Genomic DNA, 23,574 nt, shown 5'->3' with positions numbered 1-23,574 from the left:
ACAGACCAGCCAACCCGGCCCTGTGCTTTGCAGGTAATATTTTCATAAAAGAGGTTTCTTTTTGCTCGGTTCGCCTGGTAAGAACATTTAGAAAGTAACGAGTAGCTACTGAAGCTAACCAGGGACATTTTTCCACCCAGGGAATTTTCATTATGTTCAACATTTGGAAATTTCAGCTGAAGATAATTGCGGGTAGGAATTCACCAACAGATGTATTCATTCTCCATTGTAGTTTCTTAAAGGGGTACTTGTACACAAAAGACCTCCTTCCTGTATACTTCAGCTCTCCAGGGTACAATTGCATGAAATTATTCAGCAGCCAAGTTTGCTTTGTATCACTTGACTGTGTAGGGACACGGAGAAAGCTGCTCCCTATGGCACTGAGAGCTGCAAATCTTTTTGCCTAAATGTTTAACAGCCACATTCATCACAGTCTAATAACAAGGCCTCCCACAGACAACACAGTTCACTTGTTTTCACCCTCCTGTTAAGAGTTTACCAGAAAGACCAACTCGGGTCTTTATGTTGATTTGATATTCCTACTAACTGTACATTGGTTGAAATGGTCCTGCATGTTCAACATATCGCACTGAGCTAACACAAATTGATTTTTGTTCCCATTTATAACTCCCCAATGCCATCTACAGTTTAGATGTTCTTGCATAATATTTACATTTTTAAGTAGCAAAGTCTTAAGTAAATTACAACAAATTTAATAACTGTAATGTATCTTACACTTGAAAAACATTTCACATTATAAATCACACTGATATTTTGTGCATTATTTGTTCCTTAGAATAATTCATTAGAGTAGGCATTATTCTTAAATGATAAGATCAAAAGTATTTTATTTGATTCTGTTCTCTTTGATGATAGTGTAGCAAAGCTGGGCAAAAGTTTATTTCTTTAACCTTCAAACCCTTGCTGGTGGTTCTTATTTACTTATTTATATTTTCTTTTTTAGTTTAACATTACAAGACACTATGTGCCAGGAAATAGTAAATGTGGATTTCTGCCTGGGAGATACATGAGGGTGATAGTGATGCCCTACACCCATAAGGATCTTGGCTATAAAGGAAGGAGGTAAAGTTGCCGTCTGGGAGTTAAACTGTGAAAGAAAAAATTATGGAAGAGGGCAGAGGTATTAAAAAAAAAAAAAAGACTTTAAGGAAGACAGTCTCCTAGACTAGATCCAGGGCAAAACCTCACTGCAGGGATTTATATGCATAATTTTTTAAAATGAGTGTCAACAAAGCATCAGTCAGTCATAGAGGCCCAGAAGAGGTGCATGTTCAAGAGGGGAGAGCTGCTGGCTCCAGGCTGTGACTTGGCCAGTCTCAAGACTAGGTTTACTCCTTTGGGGTAATCATGGTTCTTTGCTACCAAACACATGAGCTACAAGACAAACCCTCTGCCTTCTGATTCCATGGACCCATGACCTATTCTGATGAAGACATGGCTTCTGACCCAGTTTCCAGGAAAGAACATATAACAAAGCTGCAATAGGTGCCTTTAGGTGCCTATAGATCTCATAAAATAACACTGATGCACTGTTTATACAACTATCTCTGTAAATTCTGTGCATTGGAGTTTGCCCCTAAAAGTATACCCACTATCAGTGTTCTAGGTCTGCAAACTTGATGGCTGCAATCTGAACTGTGACAGTCATTAACGGAAATGCCAACACTGTGCCTCTTTGGGGTTTGTTTGGTTTTTTTTTGAAATTTCAACAAAATAAACATGTTTTCTGTCCATAAGAACCTTGCCTGCTTCCATAAAAAAACAAAACCTTATCTTATTTAAAGATGAGGAAAAGGAATCCCAGAGAGATTAAATGATTTACTCAATGCCATTCAATCAATTAGTATCAGGCTCAGAAGAAGATTTCAAATCTTCTCCCTGTACAAAGCATTCGTATTCTCCAAGGAAATACTAGTTGCTTTACGTATTTTTTAATATGGGGGATTTCATTTGGCTATTGGTATTTCTCTTGCATTTGCCTGTCATTTCAAACACAATCATTATCTACCCACTCTTCCACATCCCTTCTCACATCTCCATTTTTCTTAAGTCCCTTTATCTTTCTTCTGGAATCTTAACTTTAAGTGAAAAGACATCTATGCTATAGAAATACACGGAGACTTTATTTGGTTTACATTTTCATTAAAAAATGTTGAGATATTTTACAATATTTTTCTCATGCTAGGTCTTTGAAATCAGGTGCTTGTTTCAAACTTACAGCACAGCTCAATTCAGATTAGTTGCACTTCAAGTGCTCAGTAGTCACTTGAAGCTAGCTGCTACATTGGATGGCACAGGTGTGGACAATGGGCTGTGGGGACCAAGGTGAGGCAAGGAGACCAGTGGAAGGCCACTCTCCAGGGGAGAGTTGTGGCAGGCTCTGGGATCCCCACTCAGACACCAGCCCAGGTAGGCACACAGGAGAGACTCAGGATGACGAGTCCCAGCTTGCACAGAAGACAGTACCAGGTCTACACTGTCCGGTGGGTGGGTTTCAGAGCAGCAGAAACACTCACAGACTTTAATATGGTAATGTTTGTCATGCATCTCCAAGGAGGATATGGGATGCAGTGTCCCCAACTTTGAGAAACTTTTACGCAGAGCATCTCATTATACTGTGAATACACATTTCAGAAGTGCTGCATCCGAATGTCATAGTGCATGTGCTTTTTTCTTTTGACATTAAATACTCTTAGCCTCAGGAAGCACGTGAGTTAGGGGCAATGGAGAGAGTTGAAAGATAACAAGAGTGGTGAGTGGAAAAAGTTAGCAGAGTCATTTAACACGCCTGCCTGTAAAACCAACCAACTAAAGTGCTATAGTATTTCTTCACACTGGTCCAGAGAGGATTCATTAATTAGTGTTTGAAAAACAGATCATTGGGGAAGGTACCATGTGAATGTGGTAATCATCAGCTCCATTTACAATCACGTCAATAACATGTGGTGATGGCATGTTGACTCTGATTGTGAACAGTTGTTGCTGTTGATAAAGCTGTGAACTTTGAATTGTTAAATGTGCTTGCTTTGTGGTTTTGAAACCCCATAGCAGATGTTATGTAGTAGAGTTAAGTTATATCTTGAATATGTTCCTGGAGTCCAGAGCTAAGAAAGAAAACCATCAAAGAGCCCAGAGCGCATGACAAACAGGTTTTGACAAAGCCTCTCCCATGAGAGCCGCCATCGAGAAGTGATATGATAGGTTAGTTCCATTGTCCCGTTTCTCTTTCCTGTTAAAGAGTATTTTGCCAGCTCAGCTTACAGTACATTGAAGTTCATAGTGGACTGTCAACCTTAATAAATTTTCCATTAACTTTTATTCATTCTAAACACAAAGCACCAGAAAAAAATTTTGATGATCAAATACATTCCCAAATGACTCTTCACTCCTTAAAATGGATAGAGCAATTTGAGAATAATTTATGAAAATGGATAATCTTCTGAAAAAGTCCCCATGAGATGTTGTCTGCCCACTCCCACTTGCCAACTATATCATCTCATAGAAGACTTACTTTTCACGCCAAAAAAAGGGGGAGGAAATGGGGGAAAGAACTGAAGCACAGAAATGTATATGTCAGCCATTGAAATGAGGTATTTGGCTGGTTGAAAGAGAAAGACCTGCTATATTGCTTTGACCTCTAACTTCTGTTTGTCCTTTAGCTATTAACCTAATTTTGATCTTACTCCTTGGTTTTTCCAACTAGTACCTGAATTGCCCTCAAATTACGTTCCTCATCTGTTTCCAGACCCCAAAAACTCGCATGTTCAATTTCTGGACCACTTGCCTACCTTCTGATATTGGATTCCGTTGTAACTCCCTGCTACCAGATACTTACACAGGACAAGCATATTCCAGTAGGACATGCCTAAACTGAGGGCACCCACCTTTGCCTTGGCCTTCTTTGGGAGGGCTGCTTGCCCTGTTTTAGCAAACCACTGCTGATCACAGTCCAAACATCAAAAACCAATTTTGAGCTTTCCTCCATGCATTTGAAAAAACAGTGGCTAAACATATGGGTGAGAATATAGGAAGTAATGTTCTAACTATATTTGTATGGAAAAGGGAGTTATAATAACATTGTGACGGTAACTCAATTTGTTTTGCACTTTCACATGATCCTAGAAGGTGCATTCTAGTAGTAAGAGAGGTGAGCACCTATGTCCTCAGCAGTCTTTGCAGAACTGTCTCTTTTGGAGTCCCAGGATAAGGGGCACTTAACAAATGGCACTGCCTGTAAATTATGGGGCTGACCATTTAGTAGATAATGGTGGCAAATTCCTGAGGACAGAATGGCTATTTCTGATTGCTATGCTCCTGTTTTAGCCCCCATTCCCTTATCACCCCTTCCAAAAATGGTCTGGTGGAAATGAAGTTGGGTGAGGTTACGGTAGAAGTGGAGTATGAAATGGAAACATTGATAATTGACTTCAGTGGTTTCCAAACCAAAGAACTTCCCACAATATGCAAAATGTCTTCCTATTAAAACAGTTTTACTGAAGGTGTTATAAGAGATCTTTCCATTCTTCCACATTTTTCATTGTTGCTAGGCATACTTTGGCACATACATAGCAATGTCTGCAAAATCCCAACCAAATTATGGAAGGTATTTTCAATGTCTCTTTTGATATTGATATGAAAGCTTCATATATTCAGAACTCAATGTGGCATGATCTGTGTATAGATAGAAGAGTTTTCTCCTTACTGATTAATGCACTCATTTGCCTGTCTATTGAAGGAAAGAATTTTGACGACACTTTCTTTTTTTTTTAAGGATATAGACTTAGTCATTTGGATATCAGTTAATGTACTTTAGAGTAAGACAGTATTCCATTCAAGGTATGTGGAAGTGTTTGCATGGTTGTGCTTTCGGAATGCCTGTTTTTGCTTTTTAGTGAGTTTTTTTGTTTGTTTTTTTGTTTTGTTTTTGGTCAACTTTTGCTGTTATTGGTGTTTTCTAATGCAATTTAGACTGTAATGCCCTCCACTCCAACCCCATTCTTTTTTTTTTTTTTTTTGAAGGTTTTATTTATTTATTTTGAGAGAGGGAGCGAGTGAGCTTGCATGAGAGCAGGCGAAGAGCAGAGAGAGAGAGAATCTCAAGCAGGCTCTGCACTGACACTGACAGCACAGAGCCAGATGCACGGCTCAGTCTCTTGAACCATGAGAACATGACCTGAGCCGAAATCAAGGGTTGAACGCTAACCGGCTGAGCCACTCAGGCAGCCCCCAACTTCATTCTTAAAGATTCTACCTACTATGTTGTGGGTTGAGAAACCTCTTTGTTTTGTTAGAGTTTTCTGGAAGATAAAGTCAATGGACTCTCATGAATAACCATGATATTCATACTTATTTAAATATATGGACTCCAGGGTTCCTATCACTGCTTTTCAACAGCTTTTGGGTAGGGAACCGAGTTACTACTTCTCAACTGAATTCTGTAGAGGGGAATTTATCATGTAGCTGTGTTCTAGTAAAGCGTTCATCCACTGCAATCCTAATATGTTGTGTAAAACTTCGTGACTCTACTGTTTCTCTCTTCCATAGCCCTATGGTATAAAATGCTCACTGGGGGAGAATTTAAACTGTTTATAGTTTAGTTTATGCCCCCTTCCTTCTTGTTGCTCTCAGTTTCCATTTTCTCTCCTTTCATGTTTTGGCCTGCCATTTCCCACTGTATTTTTTTGTAGTATCAGGAGACGTAATTAGGGAAATATAAAAATAATGGGGCTCAGTGGAAGTAGGTATGTTTTTAGAATCTTCTTCTTTGTTTTCTACTGATTTCAGTTTATACCTCATCATGCTTTGTCTTCTTATCTGTTTAATTTTTTTTTCCTGGCACTTGCATCCTGATATGTTATATATGTGTGTATGTGTTTTGTTTACAGCTAGCTATAGGGTCAAAACCTAGAAAAACATATAGTAAATAGCTCACTTTTTCTCTCTCTTATAGTGAGACCCTCAGATTCCTGAAGCCACTTCTAAGATAAGTTGTCATACTTTGCTTTAGAGAAATCCAGATCAAGTATTTAATATCCATCCTTTTACTGCCATTTGAGTTACTTATAAGCTCTATAGGAATTAGATAGCCAACACATATATAGTGCTTCCTATATACAAGCTATTTATAATTATTTACCCATTTAATCCTCATAACAGCTCTCTAAATAGAAAATTTATTATCCCCCATTTATAGGTGATGAGGCAGAGAGAGGTTAGATATCTTGCCCAAGATCACACTGCTCTCACATGGCATGGGCAGAAATTGAATGAAAAATCTGGACTTTGTGTCCTTGCACTTGATCCCTAAGCAACACTGTCTAAAAGGTCATGCTGGACCACATAATAATTGATTATATATTATCTTCCATTGAGCCAAGTTATTATGTTTCTGATGATCTCTCTTGTTTTGGTGGACCTATTAGAATTATCACCACTCAGAACATTTATAACAGAGGCAAAAGCTTTGCCAATTAATCTCAACATTCATAATTTATTGAATGGAAGCAAATGATTTCCTATTTTAGTCTCCTGATAAAAGTAATGAAACCAAAAGGTAAAAAGGTGACTTTATAATCTTAAAAATATTTTTCCTAATAAATCAGTGTCATATCTTCATTTTTATATACCAGGAATATTCTACCAACATTTTCCCAATAATCCCAGAACCAATACTGAACAGAATTCCACCACATTCTCAGCAAATTCTAGGAAGGGTTCAGCAGCAAGTATATACATAACCACATACATATGTATGTAGAAATTTACAAGCTACAATATCCAGACATCATGAGGCTCAGCTCATAATTTTCTCAACCTTGCCAGACTGTAGCAACATTTATGATCTGGAGATTTATTGATTTTAGTTTTTATCCTCTCATAATAGGAAACCACCCTTTAGACCATTGACCTTCTCTTGTTATAATGAGAGTAGAATAAAGAAATATATTTATAATACCATTCTTGGAAACAGGCAAGCTTTTTAAGGTGTTATAAAGAAGTGCTGGTTATATAATGATGGTGGTTGTAACAAAGGTTATAAAATGGTCATTTAACACTTGAAAATAGGAGAGCTTATACTGATTGGATTTTTCCCTTGTCTTATTACTTGAGTAACTTGACCACATTTCATTTTGTAACAGGTTATTTAAATAATTGAGTGAGTATATTTCAAAATACTGTACAGTAGAAAAAAAATGCTCTCTAAAGAAAATCAGATGCCAAAGCAGGTCACTGTCTAGTCTTGAATATGGATTATTCTAGAAGGAATTTTATTAAATAAAGAGACAGAGATAAAGAAGAAGGAGAAAATATTCACCTCCAGATAATGAAGGTATAAAAACAACATCCTTTAAAACTTTTGTAGTGACCTTGAGAAGAAGATGAGGAAAACAAATATACAATAACTTGAATTGTAATGTTCTTGAATGTAATGTTCTAGTTTATAGCTTTGGAGATCTGGGCATACGCAAGTCGCTGAATCTCCATGGGTAAATTCCCCTGTAAAACAAAGTAGTCAAAACAGTTTCCTATCTTGCAGAAACAACTCAATTAAAATTCATTATAAATATGAGCTACTCTCTTTGTTAAGAATGATATTAAGATATTAAATACTGTTGCTCATATTTGACTGAAAATTTGAAATACTTTGTCTACCTTCAGACCTCAAACCTAATCCAAAAACAACTTGTTTTTATCAAATCAATATGTGTAAAGTAAAAGGCAAATCAAAGGAGCAGTGAGGTGGGTCTGACAGAGGATGGAAACCTCATATATCCACAGGAAGGTGAGGGTGCTGAGTGTCTCAGTTCTCCTCAGCTGGTTTCTCCTAACTCATAAACCCATTCCAGCCGCAGACTCAGGGACCTCCCCTACCCTGGGGAGGCCGGTGCCTGACCTCCACATTAGCCTGCACCTGGTGGAAAAGGTGAAGGCCAGGCAGATCAAGCACACAAGTGTTCCGCTAGCTGGGACTGCTACCCAGCATTCTCTCAGATCATAGTGACAACACAGAAGCGATTCAAATGTATTCGGAATAGCTAGCATTGAGTCAAAGTACTGCAGACCGCAGAAAAGATACTCAGAGAACTCTACTGGCTTTCTGCAAACCTTATAGTTCAGTAAAACCAAATGACCTTTTATTGTTATGATTATTGATTATTCCTTTTGGCAAACCCAAGTGACTTGCTAGAATTACATCATGATAGCTAAGTTTGTGGTGCTAATATACAGTGAAAGAGAGCTCCTATTTTATATCATTTATAAATCAAATCATAAAGAAACATTTGAACATGTGATATCCTCTTAAGAAGATTTATACTACAGCCTCTGTCGAAGTCCTAGCATAATTCAGAACTCATTGAGTAATGGTAATAGCTGTTGTCTATTGAGAGTTCGTTTTCTTCCAGGGACTGGACTAAGTATTTTACACGTATCATTTTCCTTCATCCCTACAACAATCCACTGCGATAGGTATCGATTTTATCTCCATTTTTTAATGGGAAGAACAGGTCAAAGAAGTTAAGTAATTTACCCTCGGTGCTAAGAGAAGTGAGTGGTGGAGATGGAGTTCTGATCTGAAGTAAGTTGGCTGCAGAGCCAGTGCAACTACCAGTAATGCATCATTGCTGTAAGCTAATGATTGACGTATTTAATGAGACTTGGATTTCGAATATCATTGAATTATAACTGGAAGGCCATGTCTCAAATCTGCAAATTCAATGCTTGTAGAGGCCCGGCATTTAAACTGGGGAGGAAGCGGCATTTTGCCGTTTTCAATCTTGTTCCACTGTCAGGTCTGTCTGTCGTTCCTTTGCACTACACTTCCGAGTCCTCTCCGTGCTCTTTTAACTCTCCGACAACACGCTGTTACTTTCTACTTGATATTTGTTAGCCCAGTGGTGGGGATCCTTCTCTGTTGATCTGATGAAACTCCAGTCTTAGGCACTGTGTCCGTGTATCTCAGGGGTGTGGCTGCTCAGCCCCTCTCCCAGTTGTAGTTAAGAGCCCAGCATTTTATTCCTGCCCTTCCCTAGGGCAATCGGTTGGTTTTTTTGTTTGTTTATGTTGTGCTCACTTTGAACTGCAAGGGATTTTCAGTAGCATCCTAAGGACAGCAGTGTTTGCTTCACTTACACTTTCATGCACATACGCACATAGTTCAAGGATTTTTATTCTGTTGGAAGAAGGATCTGGGTGAGGTTTTATGCCTTTCCTGCAGTGTTTGCTATTCCCTGCCCCTGGCCTGTGCTATGAGGGCACTTTCTCAGGACTCTTACCAATCTTTTCTGAGACAACCTGTGAGCTCTGTAGTCAACAGCCTGCAAGGGAATGAAAACTCCCTTTGTTTTGTTGTTGTTTTAATGTTTATTTATTTATTGTGAGGGAGGGGAGGGGCGGAGAGAGAGGGAGAGAGAGAATCCCAAACAGGCTCCATGCTCAGTGCAGAGCCTGGCGCAGGGCCCAGTGCCATGACCGTGAGATCATGATGAGCCAAAATAAGAGTCCGACACTTAACCGACTGAGCCACCCAGGCACCCTGAAAATTACCTTTGTGTCTACCTCTCCCAAGGTTTCTGTATTTAACCCTTATCTTTACCCTTACTAATTTAATAACTTTGGATAATTTCTTCTTATCAGTGTCCAGCTGTGTCTGCCCCAGATAAATAAGTGTTTATATTTTTTCCTTCCTTGAGGTCTCTATGAACTCAGTTTTTAGATTGATCAATAAAAGTTGTGAATTTGTGGTTTGTCTGGCTTATTTATTGTTTGTTGTTGTTGTTGTTGCTGTTGTTGTTATGTGAGTGGGACCTATGTTCTCTCCAGCTTTCTACATCCCAAGCAGAAATTCAGGAAGTCCTAAACAAATATTTTAGGTTATAAAAGCAATACAAATTTGTTATAGGAACCTGGGATAACACACAATAATATAAAGAGAAAATAGGGGCACCTGGGTGGCTTATTTGATTAAGCACCTGACTTTAGCTCAGGTCATGATCTCACGGTTCGTGGGTTTGAGCCCCACATTGGGCTCTGTGCTGACGGCTCAGAGCCTGGAGCCCGCTTCAGATTCTGGGTCTCCCTCTCTCTCTGCCCCTCCCCTGCTCGCTCACACTCTCTCTCTCTCTCTCTCTTAAAAATAAATTACCCATAGCTTCCCTATGAGGAGATGAATATTTTGATGTGTTTCTCATATGGAATATGTAAAGTTTTGGTCAGACTGCATGATTGCCTTGAAACCTTTTCTGCTTGCATGTCCTTGACTCTATGAACAACAGTTGACATGAGCTCAGGATAGATCCCTAGATCTATAATGCTTTGATAGCGGATACATTTTAATACTGTTATCAAAGCTTAAACTCTGGATTGCCACAATTCAGCATAAACCCTTAGGACAAGAGCCGGGATTAAGCTTTCCTTTTTTTTTTTTTTCTTCCTCTCAGGATTGACACCTCCTCTTTATTTTGAGGCTGTGCCCATTCCTTTCTTTCATAACAGCCAAGTGATATATTTTCCAGGATGCTTTTTAATACTTTAGCCATAATTTTTTGTTTCTTTGAATATGATCCTTCAATATAGCTCTTTTGCAAGACTATTGGGAAAAGAAGTCAAAGTCATTTACTCTTCCTGTTCCTCTCCAATCCATCCCATTTGGCCTTACTAAATAAATAATACCTGATTATATTGTTAGCCTTCAGTTATGGATGGATTATTTTCCACCACTTGATTACAAGTTGTTTGGAAGAAGGAAGAGTTCATGTTTTAGATTTTTGTAGTCTCTGAAATATCTAGCAGAAGATACTGCATGCAAAAGGTGATTAATAAATAGTTTTTAATGCATCACTGATGCAGGCATCGTATTCTCTCTAGGTTGGTATGGGGACCACCAATATGAACAATGTGAACATTCGAAACATGAGTAACTCATGACAATGAATTCACTATTTAATTTGAGTAGAAAAATAGGTTACTTTCTTGTTGAATATGAAACTAATTTCTTTGTAATATAGCCCTTCAAAATGTATGTTAAGGTTATCAAATACAATATAATTTAATGAAAAATCCACAATGCTGAAGTTTGACCAACTAAGGTTTTGAATCCCAACATTTCATTTATATAAAAACATATAAATTAAATGTTTCATATAAATTAAAACAAAAATGAATTATATATATGTAAATATATATAATTCATACATGTATTCATATATGTATATATATTTACATATATATATAATTCATTTTTGTTTTCATTTATTTCATTCTCTTCTCTCTTTTTCAAATAAGATCCTTTCCATCAACATTGTAAAAAGTGTAAATGAATACCTTTTAATGCCTCCCACTGGTCAAACAGAGAAGATGTGTGAGCCTGGAAAGGTGGCTGGCGAGGATCAGTCCTCTGTAATTTCCAACCTAATCAGTCCCCATTCGGAACAAAGGATGAGAACTGGAGATGAGTAAAAAGTCCAGGAACTGGCACAGGTCCACTATTCTTATAGTCACAATGTGTCATCAACTTTCCCTGACTAATTGCATCTACAGTTACATATCTGAAAATAATAGAGTGTTAGTTACAATTATTGGGTATTATTTCACCAGAAGAACTGAGAAGACAGCGAGTCTTTTCCTTTACTTCACAAGGCTTCACAAGAGTCTTTCCGATTCACAGATTGGAACCCAGATTTGTCTGGCTTCAAAACATAGCATCTAATGTTCTTGATGACCTCTTAAAAAGCTTCCTAAGCAAGAGTTTTAAGAACAGTGATATTCTAAAACAATAAGAACAAGTATTATTCCATGTGTACTTTTTAGGTAATGAGCACTTCACCAAATCCCACTTTTAAAGTCTGGTAGTATTATTTCTGTAGATCTAGGCTCTGGGGATTTATTGAAATGCTATTGAAAACATTTATTAGACTGGAAAAGAAGACACTTAATAATTTCATCAATGTTTGAGGTTTGCTTATATTGTTTGGGGGAGAAATCCTTTGTTCAAAACATTTTCAATGACTTGAGTATATTAATTTATGTGATTCAATGACTCAGACTTTTCAAAATAGTGATAGATTTCCATTCAGCAAACATTCTGTATATTAGTTTAACAACCCTAGTGGGATGTGTATTAATTTAACAGCCATTGGTTTCTATGATGAATTGTTAGAGTTCCATTTTCTTCCAAGCTTGAAATAGAACTTTTAAATAGAATGATGACTTTTTTCCAAACTAAAAATTTTATTTTGGAATCCGTAAAGTATAGACTGCTGCCAACATCCAGGTGGATCGTTAAAGGATCAGGTACTGTCACACAAACAAATTCAATCACAATGGACTTACTGTACAACTGGAAACTCTTCTTATCTTGTAAATCATGGAAAAAGAGGACTGGCCATTACCATGAAGGAGTACACTAAGGAAACCCATGGACTTCCAAGGTCAGACATATTCGCCAAGCAGTTTCCCAACTCCAGGTCTGTTTGGGGAGTAAATTCTTTTGACTGATCTTGAAAAAGAATGGTACTTGCTTCATGGTGAAGCCTGCAAAGCCACAGTAACTGATAGTGGTGAAGCTCATTCTGCCTTGTTTATTCTTTGATTCAGATCTCCCTCAGAAGTGTATACGTATACACAAAATCGTAGTATCTAGTCCAGTCTAAGAAAAGTGTACAACCCTTAGAATATAATGGAGATAACATTTATGCTAAATCTTACATGTATGCATGATATCATTTAACCATTCCAATAACCCTCTAAAGTGAATACTACAATTGTCTGCATTAATTCATAGATAAAGGTATCAAACTGCCAAAAAGGTAGGTTACTTGTCCAAAGTCTTATAGCTATAAATATGCAGAACCAGATTTGAATCCACTGTATAACTGAAGAGGATGAAGCTTAATGTGCTATGCTGTTGTGCCTTTCATATACCCACCATTTCAAGCACTTACAAATATTTGTTGTATTGGTCATTGTATCTATTACTCAATTCCAAACTTCAGTACAAAATGTGCATCATCTAGAGCACCACTATAACATCAGGGGCAATTTTGATATTACTGTATACTATTTGACCAGAGGACCCAGGAATCCCCGCATCTTACCCAGAAAATCATCCCCCTCTTCCAAAAGGTTCTCAAAGAAGTTATACACCCAAGGAAAGAAGAATCAAAGCATCTCTTTCTTATTTCATGTGCCCATGTCCTAAATCCTATAGTGCTGAATTCTGATAAAGTTGGGTTGGAACATGAAACTTAACTTTAATTCTAAGCAAAGCCTCTGTCTTCTTTATGACAGAAGCTCAATCTTAGGTTCTGAGACCCTCTGGTCAGCCACATCATGTAAAATCCAAAGCAAAAATCTATCCTGCATGGGAAGGGAGAAAGATGCATGGCCTGTCCCAAGCCGAAATCTACTTAATTATCGTTCAAGGAGAGAAAAGCAATCAAAAAATACTAAAACATGACAACACGTGACCACTTAATACACTATAACTCTCATCTGTGACAAATAAGGTCTAATCAGTTCTCTGTGATCTGAAAATTATAATTCCTGCTTGGGTAGAAGAAAGAGGAAGAAAGAAGGAGAGATGTCCCTTGTTAGAAGAAGATTGTTGAAAACTCTCCTCTTACTAAGAAGCCTGTGAATAATATTATCAAAAGGTGATGCCTTCTCAGTCATCACTGACAAGAAAAGAATCCTGGGGTAACAAAAACCCAATGAGAAGCAGTATGGCAAATGAAAACTAATAGCATGGAATCCAGTTTCCTATCCCTCAGGGACAAATTAGTTCTAGGAACTGAGTAAGTTATTTAACTTTTGGGCTTTAGAATTTCATTTGTGAAATTAAAGGATTTTGTAAACCATTAATTATGCTCTAAGAGTGTATAATTTTCCAACCATAGCTAGAATAATATCTTGACAATCTATGAAATATAGAGACCCTGAGGTAACCCAATAAGCAGGAGCCTAGTCCCTCTTTTTAGGAAGTTGCTACTGGAGTCAAACTAAGAAGAATGGAAACAATCTCCTAAGATTTACAAACAGACTAAATTGATGCAACTAAATGTAAATAGACAGTCTCAAAGACATCACCATTCTTCATGTTAATAACAAACTTGATAACTACCAAAGTATATTGTTATTCTATGCTGCTAGAGAGATCCTTTGCACAAGGCTTTAGATTTCAATGAACACATTCTCTAATCCCAGGGCCTAGTTCAAAATTTCCTTTCCCATGAGTTCTATCCCCAAGAAGGAGAAGCACTGATACATGTCAAGAATATTCCTTTGTAAGGGCTAGTATCCAAAATCTATAAAGAACTCACCAAACTCCACACCCGAAAAACAAATAACACAGTGAAGAAATGGGCAGAAAACATGAATAGACACTTCTCTAAAGAAGACATCCAGATGGCCAACAGGCACATGAAAAGATGATCAACGTCACTCCTCATCAGGGAAATACACATCAAAACCACACTGAGATATCACCTCACACCAGTCAGAGTGGCTAAAATGAACAAATCAGGAGACTATAGATGCTGGCGAGGATGTGGAGAAACGGTAACCCTCTTGCACCTTTGGTGGGAATGAAAACTGGTGCAGCCACTCTGGAAAACAGTGTGGAGCTTCCTCAAAAAATTAAAAATAGATCTACCCTATGACCCAGCAATAGCACTGCTAGGAATTTACCCAAGGGATACAGGAGTGCTGATGCATAGGGGCACTTGTACCCCAGTGTTATAGCAGCACTTTCAACAATAGCCAAATTATGGAAAGAGCCTAAATGTCCATCAACTGACGAATGGATAAAGATGTGGGTTTTTTTTATACAATAAATTTCATATTAAAAAAAGATGTGGTTTATATATACAATGGAATACTACTTGGCAATGAGAAAGAATGAAATATGGCCTTTTGTAGCAACGTGGATGGAACTGGACAGTGTTATGCTAAGTGAAATAAGTCATACAGAGAAAGACAGATACCATATGTTTTCGCTCTTATGTGGATCCTGAGAAACTTAACAGAGGTCCATGGGGGAGGGGAAGAAAAAAAAAAGAGGTTAGAGAGGGAGAGAGCCAAAGCATAAGAGACTCTTAAAAACTGAGAACAAACTGAGAGTTGATGGGGGGTGGGAGGGGAGGGTGGGTGATGGGTATTAAGGAGGGCACCTTTAGGGATGAGCACTGGGTGTTGTATGGAAACCAATTTGACAATAAATTTCATATTTAAAAAAAAAGAATATTCCTTTGTAGAAAGTGGAGCTTCGAGTATTATAGTAACTTTGATATTTCTTGCCTCTCTCTCTTCCCACCTATTGTGGGTGCTCTTGGTTCTCTGCCAAGATCACCTTGATGCTGGTACACCCATACCCTAGGCTGCTTTGAGTATTGACTGCAAAGGGTTCATAGCTGCCTGCTTCTTCAGAGAATTTCCCTTGGCCAGATAGGACTGGGAGATTACCATACACCTCATTAAACATTGCCAGTGCCCAATGACTGACTGATGCGGGAGCACAAAAGACCAGACTGGCCTTCGTGCCTCACGTTGAAAATAACTCTGTAGTGCACTCCTTCTCCCAGGGCTTCCTCATGGAATCAAGTGGAAGCTAGTTTTCAGGCTAAACAATTTCCTTGCTTACCTTTCTTTACTGATGTACCCTGTTTCCCCAACTCCTCTTCTGAGAGTATTCCATCAATAAATCACTAGAAAAGAGCTTTTATCTTAGGCTCTATGTGTAGGGAACCCAACCTAAGACACACCTATGAGTCTAGTCGATGTCAGATAGCCTTGGAACCATATCTAAGTTGAGAGTGGAGGCCTCCTCAGAGATGTCACTGAACCAGTGATGTCAAGGAAAGGATGACTAAACCTCTGTCCCTCTGTGGGAAGGGATTTGTTTCTATTAATTTCTCAACCTTCTCATAATCATAGTAAAAAGATCCAGAAGGCTGAGATTAGGATATGAATCCAAAGAATGGAGCCAGAAAAACCCACTTGATCTATCTTTCAATCTTATAGGGAAAAGAGGGGCTTATAATTATGTGGTCCACCTTAGTTCAATATAATAGAGAGACTTGGAGTTTCAATTCTGGCTGATAGGAAGTAATGTGAATTGACCCAGAAGAGCTCTGAGTACTAACTCCCTGTAATAACTGAATGGAAAGAAGGGCTGGTCAAAGAGTCTGTTATTCAGTGTTCTAGCCAGATCTCCCTCTTGCCATCGAGAGATCATCTAATATCAAATACTGCCCAGCATCTGGCAGTATATGGTATAGCATGACTTTACACACAGGATGGGTGGACTAAGTCAGAATAGTTTCTTCTGTTTCACATCGAAGCTAGTGATAGGAAATTGAGAGAGGAAAATCTCATGATGAGGATCCATAAAGAAGCCTAGACCAGGAACAGATAGAGTTAATCTGTATCCATCTGTTTTTATTTTTCTCCAACCCACTCTGTCAGCCACTACAAAATATTCCCATGTGTTCCTGGGTACTGTTGAACAAGACATCTGGAAACAAGCTTCCTTGTTTTTAAACCATGATAACAATAGAGGAATTAGAAAAATTATGTTAAATGCTTCATTATTCTGATGGGAAAAATCTCTAGCCAGGAAAACTCTGTTAAGACCCATATTGGAAAGTGTTGTTAGCCTACATGTCTTGTCCCAACTTACAGTCTGATTGGCAAGCTTATGAAAGAGGTGGGAGACCCAGTGCAAAGAGGCGGGACTGGTCAGGTGGCTGTTGGAATCAAAACAGCCAAGCAGTGTTCTGAGTTAGAAAAAAGAATCAAGTCAGGGGTTAAGGACCTCCAGGCTGCTTCCAATAAATAGAAAACACCAAAGGAATAAAAATACCAAAAAGAGAACATTTAAACAAATAAAAAGGCTCTATTAGAGCACACATGCATGTACTTAGTTCTGTTAGTTCAGAGATACAATTATTCCCTAATCTCAGTTTAAACATGGGAGTCAGAATCATGCGGTCACAGAATGGAAACCTGGGTAGGACTTTTGTGCTCATCAAGGATAACTTGTTCATTTTACACTGGACTCAGAACGGGTCAGGAAGAGCAGCTGGGATGAGACCCCATGGCTCTGCCACGCAAGTTAGTACACGTGCCCCGCACTGTGGCATATGATCACTGCCCCCAAAATGTGACCATTCCCCAGAATTAGCTGCAGACACTAATGCTACCTTTAAAAATGTAATTAAGATACATTAACATAATTCTGTTAACAATATGCTTTCTCAGTAAAAAATAATGTATTTAGCCCAGAAAGTTTAGCCCTGCATATAACTATCGTTTCTTCCTTGCAAGTGGAACTATCATCTCTCTCCATCGCAACAAAAATTCACTGAAACAAAAAAAAAATGCAATGATATTTATTATCAAAAACTGTTTTTTATTACATCAGAACAAATACCACTATATTGTTAACACCTTGGCGTAAATTATCTTCAGATCAAAGCCAGGACATTATGAGACTGCTATGGCCTGTGTAGCCAGGGCACAATTAAAGGGAACCATAAACAAAGTTACCAACCTGACAATTCTGCCTTCCTTCTGGCCAACCTCAGAAGGGTAACCTAACACTGAAATCCCTAATCTTCACAAGCTTCAAGCTGGGAAGCAGAAATCAGCTGGCCCACTTCACTAACATTTTGTAAGAATTCGGAGTCAGAATAACTGCTCCAAATAAAAGCCCACTGTGGAGCCAACGCAGTGTAATTATGTGCCGGTGGCGGTTAGGGTGGGGGGGGGTGGTGATTGCCAAGTATAGAGATGAGGGTGAAATTAAAATTAAACCAAATCCCAAAACTCTGTTAGAGCATCATCAACCTTAATTCTGTCCCAACAAAGTAGAAGAGTAGGGCCGCCCTGCCGACATCAAATAAAAATGGATTAATTTGCACTTACTCAGGGTTGCCAGGTAACCATCCCCTTTTTCCCCATTCATTAAAAGCCCTCCAGATGTGTAAATTCCACCTTACATCTATATTCTTTCTGCGGCACATTATAAGTCCCCTTTGTGGATTTTAATGGGGATGAAAGACGAGGCTGCACCTGGGCACAGCTAATGTTCAAAGTACAGGCTTTGGGATTTTCTAGACGGCCAGACACTCATAAGAAGAAAAACGGCAGATTCCATTTTCTTCTGCTTCAGAGTCTTGTTTTTGACAACTCCCAGTGAAAAGGGTGCATTTCCCTCCAGCTTAAATCGGCTTGCCAACCTTTGTGAGCAGCATTGCCAAGGTCAAACAAAGGCCAGGAAGAACCTTTGGGAAACCAACGGTGATATCCCTACTTCTGCACCCTCACTCTCCACCTCTCAGCAAGCCACCTTAAGAAGGTGTTACATTTAAAGCCTTGTTGGGACTATTCCTTACCCATGCCAGGCAGTGTGTGCACAGCAAGGAACTCCCACCCTGCTGGCCCTGGAATGCACCTTTCATTCATTCCATAAACATTTACAGGGTGCTTATGATATGCCAGGCTGTGCTAGGTGCCAGGGATTAAGAGAAGAATCAGAAAGTCCGTGCCCACCCGGAGCTCAGCCTGCTGCAAGTATAATAGAGTTCATTTACCATTCTGGGTTTTATTTGTTCATTAATTTTAGTTTGGGGCCTTGGAATAAGAACTTGCCTTCTTTTTGTCAGTATATGCCTATATTTAGAAATTCGTGTCCCTTTTCTGAGGCTTCATTGAATCCAGATAACTCTATCTTTATGACTAAAAATCTTGTTAATGCTGAGCACTATCCACATTAGTAGACAAAGCAGGATTTTATCTCTGAATGGTGGTCAGGCTGGGGGCAGCAATGAACAGTGGTGAGGGAGCAGGGCAGCTGGGCCCCCTGTAATGCCCAGGTGCTAGTCCTTCCTCTCAGGAATCTACTGGATGTCGGAAGCCACTTCATTGGATTAATACATGGAGGATGGTAATAAAATGCAATCGCAAAAGGTTACATTTGAAGAAGGCCTAGATTTGATCTAGCACACATCTTTTTCTATAGAGATGAAAGAACTGAACACGCATGGAGACCCAAGAGAGTTTTATGAGGTCATACTGACTGCAGCAAAACCTTGGGATACTGGGTAGTGTTTGTGATCTAATAACATGTTCGGGGCTCTAGCCCAAAGGAGAGATAACTGGAGGACTCCAGAAGCCTGTCAGGCTGGCAGAAGAGATTTTTTTGCAGAGGAGGGTATTTGGAAGTTTCTCAGATTGCACCAAGTAAATGTTACTCATTCCAGAAAACCCTGCCTCAGCGGGTGCCCTCGCTGAAACAACTTCTGTGGCTGTATTAGTCAGGATTCACCAGGGAAATAGAACCAAGACGATTGACTTATTGATTATTATTAGCTCACACAATTATGGAGGCTAAGGCAGCCCATGATCTGCAAACTAGAGACCCAGGAATGCTGCTGGTGCCATTTGAAGCCTGAATATTGGAAAGCTAATGGTGTCCATTTCAGTCTGGTTCTGAAGGCCTGGGAACCGGAGCACCGAAGCACTGAGGGCAGAGGGAGATGGATGTCACAGTTTAAGCAGTCCTCCCAGAGCCAGTGATTCCTTCCTTCCTCTACCGTCTGTTCCAGTTAGGCCTCAATGGCTTGGATGAGGCTCACCCACACTGGGGAGGATAATCTGCTTTACTCCTTCTACCCATTCAAATGCTAATCCCTTCCAGAAATACCCTGACAGATATACCCAGAAATGATATTTAAGTACATATCTGGGCATCCGGTAATCCAGTCAAGATGACATGTAAAATTAGCTATCACACGGGCATAACTCACACCCTCTTGCTACAGAAAAAAATGGAACAAATGGATGGATGGTGGTCTGTGCTCTGCTTTTGATGTGCTGTTTTCTTTTGAGTTTTCTGGAAGACTCTTAAAAAGAAGGCATTCCTTTATTCTAAGAGAGTTTAAAGAAATATACTTCTATAATGTATGGAAGTGCAGATTAGTGGAAATTTATTGGTATCTTTAACTGCTGCCATGTTTAAATTGATTTCCCTTTCTTCCAAGCCATATTTTTTAAATGCTTCCAGGGGAAAGAAGTATAGGTGAGGATAGGATGAGGCCACGAAAAAGTGAAGACTATAGAATCCTGAAAGAAATCCAGCTTAGGTTTAAAAAAAAATCAGGCAGCTGTAATAACAGAAATATTGGAGTGCCTGGATGGCTCAGTTGGTTGAGTGGCCGACTCTTGGTTTTAGCTCAGGTCATAATCTCACAGCTTCATGGGTTCGAGCCCCACATCAGGCTCTGCACTGGCAGCAAGGAGTCTGCTTGTGATTCTCTCTCTCATCTCTTTCTGACCCTCCCCCACTCATGCTGTTTCTGTCTCTTTCAAAAGAAATAAAAAAAACTCAAAAAAATATATAGGGGCACTGGGTGGCTCTGTCATTTAAGTGTCCAACTTTGGCTCAGGCCATGATCTCATAGTTTGTGAGTTCAAGACCCACGTTAGGCTCTGTGCTGACAGCTCAGAACCTGGAGCCTGCTTTGGATTCTGTGTCTCCCTTTCTCTCTGCCCCTCCACCACTCTCTCTTTCTCTCTCTCTCAAAAATAAATCAATATTAAAAAATTTTTAAATATAAAGTCTTCTCTTTTATTACATTTTTAAATCAACCCACAAATCTAGTTTGTTCAAGCCAGATGGGGGATAAAAGGTGCAATCACCACCCCTGTCTTCAAAGAAGGAAGGTGGCAGTGAGGAAGAATAACAAAGCAAGTTTACACTTCAGAGCAATATTCCATAAGTGCCAAATGAGTGCTAGTGATAATCAGTTACATCTGAAACATGCCATGTCTTTATCTCCATTGCCACCTTCCTATCAACAGCCGCTGTCATCTCTTGCCTTGACTGGTATAGACACTTCCTACCTGGACTTCCTTCATCTTCCCTTGCCTTCTGCGATCTATTGTCCTCACAGGGGTCAAAGAGATCTTTTACAAAATTCAAAAATGACTCTGTCACACACAGTTGCTTGAAGTGCATTGAAGGCCTCCTGTTCCTTTCAAGATAAAATTTGGCTCTGAATAATCTGGCCCTACTCTTTCTTTTAACCTTATCGCTCACATCTCTCTCCCTCTCTCACCCTGCTCCCAAGCTCCAATGCACTTTGCTCTATTCCTGGAATGTTCTAAATTCTTGCAAGTTTCAGGAGCTTGAATGGACCCCACTGCTCCTCCTACCCTCCCGTGCCACCCTATCTATCAACCTGGACATAAATTCAGTATAACTGCCTGGAGCAGGTCTTCCATGATCTTCCGTTCTCAAGTGTCCCCTGTCATCCTTTCTCATCATACCTTCTACTTTTCTGTCATAACTTACGTTAGTTGACTACATGCTCCAAAAAAGCAAGAATGATCTGTTTTCGTTACTGCTTTATAACAAACATATTAGTAACTATTTGCTCTAGAAATATTTTTGAAAGAATGGTTGAACTGGGAGATTAGCGGAGACACCAGAGCACGAGCATTTGAGGTAGTGAGGGAAGACTTAAAGAAACTGAGCTTAGAGTCAAGCCTTAGTGATTAAGTAGGGCGGTAATGGCTGAAGAGAGAAGGGAGGAATTCTAAGATTCATGTTTATAGTGTGGCTTTGGTCATGGTTATAAGGCTTAACAAAATCCAGTGCCATTTTTCAGGTGGGTTCCATTTGGATCTGATGTTTGGCAGAAACAATTGCTGAGTAGCAAATCAAGTTTTGAAAAAACTCAATCCAGTTGCTTTCCTAACAATAATTCAAATAGACTCCATGACATTACTGTCATCACTTTACATGTCTACATTAACATTTAAACAGAAAAGCAATATAGATTTAAAGTGGTTTTAGCACAGACTCCTAAATAGTTGATTTGGTGTTGAGATCACACTCACAGTGGCTGTGGTAAGTGGGAGGGAGAGAATACATAAAAGGGAAGTGAAGATGGTGTTGGCTTATGTGGGCAGAGACTGTGCAGCGGGTGAGGTCAAAACCTGTGGAAAAACTTAAACATAATTTGAACTTATCTGCTAGGATTTGTCTGCTAATGCAACTGGAATTTTAAAAATACTTAGCTGATTTAGGTGAGTCGTTAAAAGCTATTATATATGAGGCTACCTCATAAGTAGTTGAGAAAAAAGTGCCTCTATCACAAAGAGAGGGATAAAACTGAGTCTTCTCAAAAGGTAGTTCTAGTTTCAAGGCCTAGGGGTGGGAACAGAAGAAACGAATTTGGGGACAAGGTAATTCTTATCAATCTTTCTATTTTCTGCAGTAGAGCAGGATCCCCTGCTCTTTTTCTTGAATCCTTGGAATGTGCCAAGCTCCCTTTGATTTCAGCCGACTCACAACTTCCTCCCTCTTTCTGAGAACTCTTTGCTGGCATCATCACCTGGCTGATTGCTATGCATCCCTCAGGTTTTCTCTTACATCAGTTTACAGAGTCCTCACCACTCCTTTTATACCTTCCACAACTGTCCTTCTTTGTAGCACTGTCAGGATCCAAAAAGCTTTTGAATGTGAACCCCAAGACCAAACTAAGGGCTAACCTCAATGATGTCTGAGGTTCTTTTATTTGCAATTTTGGGAAGATTTGATAGAAGCTTGGTGGTATTGTGCTTATCTGTTTTGGCTTCTTAACTGAGGCAAAGGAACACAGAAACTAGTTTTTTAGCTCTATAAGAATAATGATTGGCTCCATTTAAACCAAAGGAAATGCATGAATTCTGTTCTGTCCCACTGGGTTCTAAATGATACAGATACGTACTTGGCATTTTCTACTTTTCCAGTTTCCTCTTACAGGCTTTAAGTCCTTGCCTATAGATAGCATATTCCTGGGCCCCACTTGGAGAGAACGGATTGGAAATGACTAGAGAGATGGTATATAAATAATTTAGATATGGAAATCTAGCTAGCTAGCTATTTTACCATACACACATATTTTTATTATAGACATGTAAGATAAATATCTATTTAAGCACAACTCCTGACCTAAATATGGCGTGTATAATTCTCAGGCCACAGACTCAGAAAAAATATTTTTCTTTGTTTTACCATAATTAAGTTTACTTTCTATTCTCAACTCACAGATGGAAGAAACTCAATCTCAGCTGATTCCATTTTACTTCAGTTCTGTGTTTCTCAGTTGATCAGAACCCCTAGGTCTTCATAGAAGTTCCAGGTGCCTAGAGAGAGCCAGGTGTCAGGAAAGTGGTGCAAAGAACCTCACATCTGATTGTCATCCCTTCGAGTGGGCACCTGCAGAGTCTTCTAGATGGTGATGAGTGTCCTCCGTCACCTTGCAGATCACTGTTGCATTTACCTCACACTGTTTGGGAGGCCCTGACCGGCCCAACAGCTTCCTCTGCCTGTCTGCACCCCTCTCAAACACTCCGCTCCTCTACCTCCTTCCTTACACCACCACCACCTGGCAGGGTGTTCTTTGAGGTTGTCTCTCAGGCTATTCTGCCTCCAGAGGCAGCCCTTTCTCTCCATTTTCCTCATGCCAGCTGAGTTAGATGTAGGTTGGCTACTTCTGTCACATGGCT

Source organism: Panthera tigris, chromosome B2 (assembly GCF_018350195.1).
Source record: "Panthera tigris isolate Pti1 chromosome B2, P.tigris_Pti1_mat1.1, whole genome shotgun sequence".
Lineage (NCBI taxonomy): Eukaryota > Metazoa > Chordata > Mammalia > Carnivora > Felidae > Panthera > Panthera tigris.
The sequence above is the reverse complement of the archived record's forward strand: the minus strand, read 5'-3'. Positions refer to the sequence as shown.